The 10,483-nt window shown below is 40.4% G+C and overlaps 1 long non-coding RNA gene across 3 annotated transcripts; it reads left to right on the forward strand.

Annotated features, from left to right (window-relative positions):
- On the forward strand, positions 1,040–9,438 carry LOC106507349. 3 transcript variants are annotated; one of them, XR_001303266.2, is made up of 5 exons: positions 1,040–1,123; positions 1,612–1,704; positions 2,922–3,111; positions 5,921–5,985; positions 6,087–8,055. It is a non-coding gene; the product is annotated as an uncharacterized LOC106507349 (long non-coding RNA). The 3 variants fall into 3 exon arrangements; XR_001303268.2 differs by lacking the exons at positions 5,921–5,985; positions 6,087–8,055 and adding an exon at positions 8,981–9,438; XR_001303265.2 differs by having other exon boundaries at positions 5,921–8,055.

The following is a 10,483-nucleotide window of genomic DNA, read 5'->3' on the forward strand; positions in this document are numbered from 1 at the left end:
TCACTTAGCCATAAAAAGGAATGAAATAATGCCATTTTGAACAACATGGGTGGACCTAGTGATTATTCCACTAAGTGTACAAGTATCATACCATTTCAGTTATATGTGGGATGTTAAAAAATGATACAAATGAACTTATTTGCAGAAGAGAAACAGACTCATAGACTTTGAACAACTTATGGTTCCCAAAAGGGACAGGTGAGTGGGTGGGAGGAATGGATTGGGGTTTAGGATTGGCCAGAGGTATATGGAATGATTGGCCAATGGGGATCTGCTGTGCAGCACAGAGAACTCTACCCAATATTATGTGATGGTCTATGTGGGGAAAGAATCCGAAAGAAAATGGATGTGTGCACACGGATGACTGAATCACTTTGTGGTCAGTGGAATTTACCACAACCTTGTAAATCAACTATACTTCAATAAACCATTTAAAAAGGATAAAAAGGCTATTTACTAAGCAGACATCTTTGAAAATATAGCCCAGAAAAATAGACAGTCAATGACTCTGCTTCTGCTTACAAAATGTTCAGACCATGAGCTATCCATTAAGAATTGTCTCTCAACCATCCACTTTAAAAAAAAAGTCAATATCCATGCCGTGTCAAATTATATAAATTAAACATAATAGAGCCCCAAAAGTAACATTATAATATGAATTTATAATACATAATCTAAATTTATATGAAACTAGGATTTGCTTTCTAGTCAATATTTTTATAAATATTACTGTATCATCATGGTAATAATATAAAGGGGATGTCTAAAGGGACAAATTTCTATTTGAATTGAGGTTAATACAGTCATCAATCAAATAGAAAGCCAGTGGGGGAAGGCCTTTGCAAAATACACTCCATTAGAAGAAGATTTGGAAGAGAAGTCATGCTGTCTTTTTTAAGTTGTGGTTTGATTGGAGAGACACCAGTAAATAAGTAATCAAAAGGAGAGTTATTTGTTCTTCTTGCTGGTGGGGGGGGCAGTTCTTGAGCTGGACATTGGACAACAGGAAGGACTTCCCTGCATGCGGGGGGATGTCAAAGTCCATAGAGTGGTAAAGGCGGTCCCAGAAATGCAGGATGCGAAGAAAAGGCATTGGTCTGATTAGATCTTCCCAGTGACAGAGGTAAATACTAGTTGACTCGCTGTTCTTTGTGTGTATTTGTTGTTTGTTTGTTTGTTTGTTTGTTTTAACCACAAGTAACGCTTGACTGACGTAAAGCAAGTTCTTGTTTTCCCTTTCATTTTTCTTCATTATTGTGCTTTCCCCATCTCAAGCCAGATAGCAAATCCGGTAAACCCCAGATTCACACGATTCATCCAAACACCAAAATCTGCAGTGAATTATGCTTCCACCCTCCAATACTTGATGTCACTTTAAAGACTAGCTCCTGGAAAGGAAATGTACTATCTTCCATTTGCTTATGGAGATAAATATGCCCCAGTTCCCTCTACCTGTAAAGTAGAGCAGATAAATAGAGGTTTTGCTTTAGAAAGTCGCTATGAGTTACCATGGTTAATATTTTTAGAACAGTGGCTGGCATATAGAAAGGACTTTATAAATGTTTACTATTATTATCTCAAAAATAGCACTGTTTTCCTTTATTTTTTCAGATCAGAGTGAAGTTCAGGCCTTGGAAAACATAGAAATACCAACATCAGATCAGCATGAATTTTATGAGCGCAGTGTCAGCCACGTGGTAAACAGTAAGCAATTATTTGTTGAATGAATGATGGTGTTACGTGAACACGTAAACCAAAGGTGCTCATACTCTTAACTCTTTATTCTCACTTTACCACAAATCCATTAAGGTTGAAACTTAAGTGAAAGGGGCTGGAGAGTAATCTTAGCCTGAGCCAATGCCCACGGTAATCGGCTGTGCTCCCAATTTGTCAACACAGTATCCTTACCCCTTTAGAAAGTCTGATAGAGTTTTGGTCAACACACGTCTGCCTCTTTCCCTCTCATGGTATTTAACTGTCAGGATGGCCTTCTGGATAGAACAAGGCAGATTTATGCCCTAAGCAAAGATGGGTAATTCAGGTGGAAAGTAAAATGCACCCAGTCACGTAACATCCTTTGAGACTGTATGGGATGAAAAATAAAACTATATGCAATTCAACTGCTCTAAGGTCTGACGGTGAAAACTCAGAGTCATGTCATTCCTTCCAGAGCTTGATCTACAGATTTTACCCTCCATCACCTTTGGGTAAAAGCTATTTGTAGTGTCATTCAGTCTGAAAGTTCTTGAGTAGAAAAGGCTGTCTCTGGGGTGTGTTTTAGTTTTAATTCCAGGTAATTACTCTAGACGTTGTATTTCACTGCCTGATTGAATGTAGCCTGAGGTAACCTGACAGATATTTTCTGACATGTCTTGGCAATTGCCTAATGCCCCACCAAAGTCTCAGCTATGAGGAAAGACCAAGTATAACTTGGTCTCTTTTGGAGCAGACTTGGTGCCAGGAATTGCAGTGGCACAGCTGCTTGGCATCAAGGACTGTGTAAATAAGAGGCTGGGTAGAGCTTCAGTCGATAGGAAAAATGTCAGAGAACGTTCCAAAGCTGTAACAGCACTGCTACCTCTATCAGAATATGAAGGGCTCATTTTTTCTCCTTTAAAAAAAAAATCAACTTGTTGGGAAAATTAGCTCCTGATATTGAATGGACTTGGAAGGAGAAGGGCTAACATGACTAGTTTAGATTTATTATAGTAGGTCCAGAAAGCCTCCTCCACAGAGTAAATGAGAGGAAAAAAAAAAATTTAAAGGACACTGTTGTGGACAGAATTATCTTCCTTACCGCCTCACCCCCCAATTCATGTGTTGAAGCCCAAACACCTAGTATCACAGAATGGGACCATATTAGGAGATAAGGTCTTCACAGAACTAAAATTAGGTCCTTCCTTTGGGCCCTAATCCAATAGGTCTGGTGTCCTTGTAAGAACAAGAAGCTGTGACGAAGATGGTGGATGAGAACACAGAGAGGGCTGTCCTTTACAAGCCAAGGAAAGAGACCTCGGAGGAAACCACCCCTGCCAGCACCTTGATCTTGGACATCTAGCCTCCAACACCTCGAGACAGTACACTTCTGTTACTTGAGCCACCCCATCTATGGTAATTAGTTACAGCAGCTTTAGCAAACTAATATGGTGACTAAAGACATTTAGAGGCATAAAAATAGCAAGGCAAATTTCTGTGGTTAAAACCTCATAAGGGTCAGGAGGAGGGTGGAACGTTTGGATAAAGGTGAATAGGACAACACGGTCACCCGCAAGTCGTCCGCTATGGAATTTTGCACAGTCATGGTCCACACACTTAATCTGACAGTTATTTGGAGGGAGATACATTTTATATACTTGGAAATATAACCAGGAGATGGGTAAGTGTTGAGTATTCAAAAGGATGAGGGCACTAAAGCTCCCAGAAGGAGAGACCCTTGACCCTGGGATGATCCTGGAAGGCGTCAAGGAGGAAGTCAAGTCCATTAATTCTTTGAAAGTTGAGTGAAGATTGAATATGAATAAAAGGCAGATAGGTCTCAGATAAAAGCAAAGAGGTAGCAAATGCAATGTATGTTTTAGGGACCATAAAAGGGATAGCTTGCCAAAGCGGAGCCTTTGCACCCTGAAGAGCACACCTCTTGGTGTTTGCGTGGTAGGTCCATTCTTTATGAGCCCCGGCTTTAAAAAACAATAAAGCCAGGGAGTCCCTGCCGTGGCTCAGGGGTAACAAATCTGACTAGAATCCATGAGGATGTGGGTTCAATCCCTGGCCTCTCTCAGTGGGCTAAGGATCCGGCGTTGCTGTGAGCTGTGGTGTTAAGTCAGCAGCTACAGCTCCTATTTGACCCCTAGCTTGGGAACTTCCACACGCTGCACTCATGGCCCTAAAAAAGACCAAAAACCAAAACCAGAACCAAAACAAACAAACAAACAAAACCAACAATAAAGACATTTAACTAGTGGCTGGAGGCACAAGGAAACTTTCCAGCTATTAAAATCAATCAGGGCTGTTACGAATTTTATTACAACAGGCAAACGTTTCATCCACTGGAAAATGTTTCTGTCCACACCTTCTGACCTAAATCATGAAACCTCACTTTTCTCTTCCACCCCATTGACCCTTGGAGCTATTTGTACAAGCACTGCCCTGCAGTTACCTTTGTTTCATCTAAGAGAAGATCTGCCAAAGAAGTGCCCAGAATAAACAAGGAATGCTTCCAGAGCTTTAAAATACTAGTTCTGTCTTAAAAATCCTTTTACTCTTTTCATCAAAAAGGAAAATGCAGAGGATGGCCGTTTGGCCCTGCCCTGAGGCCAATTTAATCCATTCTACACGTCTTTGAAGGCAATGGTTGCATTTTACAATTTAAGTTTTTGATTCAGATTGACTTTTACAATAGTATCCAAATGGTTACCTTTTACTGTACTGTTCTCGTCTTTAAATTAAACCAACAAATAGTATTGCACTTCTACCATAGCTTTAGGGAAGAAATAACCCTAAATTAATGGATGAGGATAATGCGTAATGCATATATTTTCTATTCAAGCCATCGGGGCACCCCCAAACCGTGGCAGTTGATAAATCTTTTACTCATATTGAGGTAAGAACTGGTAGAGAGGTTTGGATTGTGAAGATGTTGAAAAGATCAGGTCATCGATTTATTTTGCATGGTGTTACTTGGAGAAGCTCTGCTAATTATTAGCATCTTTACCAATGAGGCGTAGGAAGGAAGAGTGAGAATAAAACTCTAATGATTAACATTTTGCCCTTATTAGTCACGTGGACTAGAGCTTCATGAGAATGGCTGTTGAAGGAAGCTTTGTGGAAAAAGCATAGGAGTCAGGGAGGTAAGGACAGAAAGAAAGGCAAGGGACAGACCAGCTCATAGTCTAGAACGTGGCTTTACTGTTATGGGTAATGGGAGCCACTGGTGCCCTTAGAGCCAGGATCTAATAAGACATGAAGTACACTTGGTGGAAGTTATTTTAGCAGATATACTCAGAGTGTGTTTCAAAGGAAGAAGTAAGAAGGAGGCTAGACTAGTATCTGGGACATATATTTCGTGTGTTCATGACATATCTAACTTGATCTTAATTTTTTTGTTGTTATTTCTAGGCCATGTGGTTCATCTGCATTTTAGTTTTTTTTTTTTTTTTTCAAATAGTCACAAAAAATGTTCCAATATATTTATTGGAAAAAAATCCATATGTAAGTGGACTCACGCAGTTCCAACTCTTGCTGTTCAGCTGCATATTTCCTCAACCTCTCACAACCAGACAAGAATTGGGAAAAGGCCTCCTCTCTCTATGGATTCGGTTCTACCAGCAGGTGGTCTACGCGGTGAAAAGAGGAAGGAGACCAAATTAGGTGCTGAAGCCGGGGGTTACCTTCTCAGCTTTGTCATTTCTTAGGTCCAAGACCTTGGGAAAACGACACAGACATCTCTTAGCTACACTTCCTACCTCTCCAAAATGAGATTCTACTTGCAAGGCGTACAAGAAAATTTTTTTCTCTGGTAAAAATACTAAATGACAGATGTTATCAAAGTTATTGCTTTTATTGATATTCTTTTTTTTAGGGCCTCTACTGTGGCATATGGAAGTTCCCAGGCTAGGGGTCGAATGGGAGATATAGTTGCCGGCCTACACCGCAGCCACAGCAACACCAAATCCTTAACCCACTAGAGCAAGGCCAGGGATTGAACCTGCATCCTCATGGATACTAGTCGGGTTCTTTACTGCTGCGTCACAATGAGAATTCCTGCTTTTATTGTTATTCTTATTATGTCACTGCCCCGCCACAAACATGGGCACGTGACTTTTCTCACCTCTTTCCTGCCCTGGATTGGAAAGAGCTGGCGTCTCAGGCTTATCTTAGGTTTGACCTATTCTAATTTTGTGTTGATTTATTTTTATGGCAGATTGATAAAGGAGCAGTTTTATTTCGGTGAAAAAACGCTTTAAGTGACCACAGCTTTCTGATGAGGTAATTTTGTTGGGCGTGCAGAACCTCAGCTGGAAAAGCCGTGGTTGGTGGCGTCCTTGTACCGCCGTTCGCCCTACAGTTGGTTGTCATTTAATTCACAGAACTTCCTAATAATCAATAATGACAGACCGGAATCAAAACAGATTCCTGCCTCCCATGTGTTTGATGGATTTGGACTGAGATCAGGAAGCTGCTTCTTCCTTAGGAATCCCATGTGGGTTCGTGGGTTCTTTTTCTTAAAGCCAGAGTTCAACTTTCTGGTTTGGTCATCGAGCCATATGTCACCCATGGGCATCTGTTCTCCTTTGAGGTAAGTAGTCTACAGGCTGATGTTTTCGGCAGAAAAGCACATTCTGGGTTATAGGTCTGGGATCGGTAGGAAGTCTATCTGGGTTCTAGTTTGGGGAGCACCCCTCTCCTGTGTGACTCAATCTACCTTCACAGCTGAAGTGCGGGCTGTTTGGAGAGAAGTCATGGGTACATTTCTGGTTCCCTCTGGGACTTCGTGACCTTTGACAAACCACAGGAACTCTTTGTGCCTTGGAGACGCGTTTCCCCCCGTGACTTCTCTCTGACAGGTGCTGTCAGAATTAGAAAGCCCTGGAAGATCCTCCAAACCTAGACTTATAATTACGATTAATAATAGTAATTAACTTTCATCACAGGTGAGTCATCTATACCTTAGAAATTCAGTAACGATTTGTTTCAAAGGTACCCCTGAACATTTCCTTACTCAGCCTCACTCCTCGGAGAAGGTACGTTACCTCCTATTTTTTATCCTTTTTAAATTTTTTCCAGCTTTATCAAAGTGTAATTGGCCAACAAAAATTATGTATGGTTGAGGCAGATAACGTGATGTTTCGCTCTGTGTATATACATTGTGAGATGGTCACTATAATCAAGCTAGTTACTACAGTCATCAACTCACCGAGTTACCATTTCTGTGGGGGTGTGTGTGTGTGTGTGTGTGAACAGGTAAGCTCTCTTAGCAAAGTTCAAGTATTCAGAATTGTTTGAACTATAGTCACCGTGCTATACATTAGGTCTCTAGAACTTACCGATCCTGCATAACTAACAACTTTTTTAATGTACCTTTTGTCCACAATCTCCCCATTTCTCCCACTCTCTAGCCCCTGACCGTCTCTATCCTAGGGTACATTTTAAAGAAAACGTTCTCAGTTTTTAAAGAGAACAGAAGGAATTTTTCCTATCTTATATTCAATGCGTTTGAATGGCTGATATTGGCAAAATGATTTTGTTCTTCAAAAGGGGGCTGACTGTTTTCTCAAATAAGCTGCAATTCTTGTATCTGTGATCATGTTGCTCCTGATATTTTTGCTTTTAAATTCTTTCGGTATTCAACCGGGCAGTTTATCTCTGTGACATGCTTCCTTCTTCCCCTGTTCAAAAACAAAAGGATGGGAAGTTCCAACATTTGTACTTTTTCTTTGAAGGGATTGCCCTAAGCTGGTAAATGCTCTTGCATCAGCTACAACTTCGAATTGTTTCATTTCCTCCTGATAAAGTTTTAGGTCTGTCTCATGAATAAGATATGTAACCGTCAATAACCATCTTTTCAGCCAATAGGGTCAAAGTGAGTTGGTGAAACACACCAAGCTGTTCTCCAGGTCTTCCCCCCCCCACCCCACCCCCGCAACATGTTGCCCAATTATTTCACATTCTTATAGTGTAAAATAAACACATCAAGTCTGTTGAGATACTGCTGTGGTTATTTACTTTTCAAATTTAATAAGAAGGAGGGGGATGACTTTTCCTCCCAGGACAGGAAAAGAAAATCAGACCTGACAGTGTTACATTATCAATTTTTACAAGTACAAAAATATCCCATAAAACAAGCAGTTCTTTGGACACTCAGATGACTGTCCAAGCTGGCCAGGGAGGTTATAAAACCCAAATCCTTTTCAGTTAATTTTCCATTTACTTGCAGGATTTCATTCACTCTGGCAAGTTTGATAGCCATGCATAACTATGTCAGCTTTCTTCCTCATTAAATTCCACCGCATTTCCCAGGCCCAAAGGTGCATATGCTTGTCTTCTTGATGCAGGTTTAAAAAAAAAAAAAATGGAGACTCTAAAAACAGGTTTAGCCGAGACACCTGCCATGGTAAATTTCCTTCATGAAACTGAGCCAAGTAAGTTTATCTTCACGTACGTCCATCTCTCTTATAGTCAAAGGCAACACCAACAGATCCTCGCCCCCAGCTGCATTATGGCCATGAAAACGCATGATTACAAGGTCGACCTATGCACACCAGCACCGCTACCCCTAGAAAGGAACATCCATCAGCAGTGCCGGAAGAAATGTAATGCTTCCAGGGGTCTTCCATTTTTTGCTAATCGCGATCTTGGACTTGGTTGAAGCGGATGTACTGCCCTCCTAGCCAGAGGCATAGTTCTGATGTGGGCAGAGCAGTCAAGGGCAACAACAGGTGAAGCATCAGAAGCGTAATATGATTGAGAATTGGAGAAAAATGTTTCTAGACCTGGTAGAGACGTTGCAAATGCTGTGGCAAAGAGAGAAAGAAATAAAACATGCAAGGAGACACATACATACATCTCTCCTCTGAGAGCTTAGGAAATAGAGATACTTCTTTTCTCAATCCTCAATAATACTCTGTAATTTTTTCTTAGCTTGAATTACAGTTTTTTGTCTTGTTTTGGTTTTGGCCACACCTATGGTATGTGGAAGTTCCTGGGCCAGGGATCGAACCCAAGCTACCCCAGGGACCCGAGCCACTGTCCTGACAACACTGGGTCCTTAACCTACTGCACCACAAGAGAACTCCTATTTTTATTTCACTTTAAAGAGGATATATGTCAGGGAGAAGAATGGTTACTGATTCCCAGATTTTAAACAAATGCAATACAGGGAGAATTTTGAAAAGGGAAATGCAATGACTGGATTTTCTGCTCTCATCTCTCTGGTTCCACGATGAGAAGACAAAACCCTGTCTTTGTCACTCTCTTTTTTTAGGAGTTTCAGCAGAAAGCAAGCTGCTCATGAAAATAAGTTCAGAGAAAAATAATTGTTTTGGAAAAAAGAAGATTGGTAAAAGAGATAAGTACAAAATACTTTCAGTAACGTTGACGCCTATGGAGCAAAGATATGTATGTACTAAAGTCAGACTTTCAATATGAAAGTTTAGATTTTTCAGGGCTCAGTTTAGATTTCAACACTGCTTCTTTTTACTAGAGATGCAATCCAGGTTAAAGGGGACTCTGGGAGATCCAAGGAAAAACATACCTGAGGCTAATGAGCTTCTGCACAGTGAAGTAAACCATCATCAGAACAAAAAGGCAGCCTACTGAAAGAGAGAAGATATGTTTGCAAATATTGTATTTGATAAAAGGTTAATATCCAGAAATATATAAAGAACTCATACAACTCAACAATGAGAAAAAATAACCAACCGGATTAAAATATGGGCAGGAGTTCCCATCGTGGCTCAGTGGTTAATGAATCCAACTAGGCACCATGAGGTTGTGGGTTTGATCCCTGGCCTTGCTCAGTGGGTTAAGGATCCGGCATTGCTGTGAGCTGTGGTGTAGGTCGAAGACACAGCTCGGATCCTGAGTTGCTGTGGCTCTGGCGTAGGCCAGAAGCTACAGCTCCAATTAGACCCCTAGCCTCGGAACCTCCATATGCCGCAGCAGCGGCTCAAGAAAAAGGCAAAAGGATGGGCAGAGAATCTGAATAAACATTTTCCCAAAGAAGACCTGCAGATGGCCAACACACATGAAAAGGTGTTCAACATCACTAATTATTAGGGATAGGCAAATCAAAACTACATGATATATCAACTCGCACTTGTTAGAATGACTCTTTTAAAAAGACAAGAAATAGCAAGTATTGGGTAAGATGTAGAGAAAAGGAACCCCTTAATACACTATTGGTGGGACTGTAAATTAGTACAGTCATTGTGGAAAACAGTATGAAGATACCTCAAAAAATTAAAAATAGAAATACCATATGACCCAGCTCTTCTACTTCTGGGCATTTAAATGAAGAACACAAAAATACTAATATGAAAAGATATGTGCCTGCCTATGTTCCTTGCAACATTATTAACACTGGCAAAGATTTGAAAACTATCTGAGCATTCATTACTGGATGAATGGATAAAGAAGGTGTGGTATATATGCAGTGGAATATTACTCAACCATAAAAAATGATGAAATCCTGCTATTTGCAGCAACGATATGAATAGATCTAAAAAGTATTAGATTAAGTGAAATAAAACAGATAAAGAAAAACAAATATCATACGATTTCACTTGTAGGTGGAATCTTAAAAAAGAAAGAAAGACACAAGCAATATTAAACAAAAACGAAGTCATAGATACGGAGGACAGAGAAATGGGGAAGGAGGTTAAGGGATGAATGAAATGGGTGAAGGGGATCAACTCTACTGTGTGGTTTATCTCTAGACTTGTAAAGATCATTTTGCAGTGTCTACAGATGTTAAATTATAATGCTG

This window comes from Sus scrofa, chromosome 7, assembly GCF_000003025.6.
Source record: "Sus scrofa isolate TJ Tabasco breed Duroc chromosome 7, Sscrofa11.1, whole genome shotgun sequence".
Classification (NCBI taxonomy): domain Eukaryota; kingdom Metazoa; phylum Chordata; class Mammalia; order Artiodactyla; family Suidae; genus Sus; species Sus scrofa.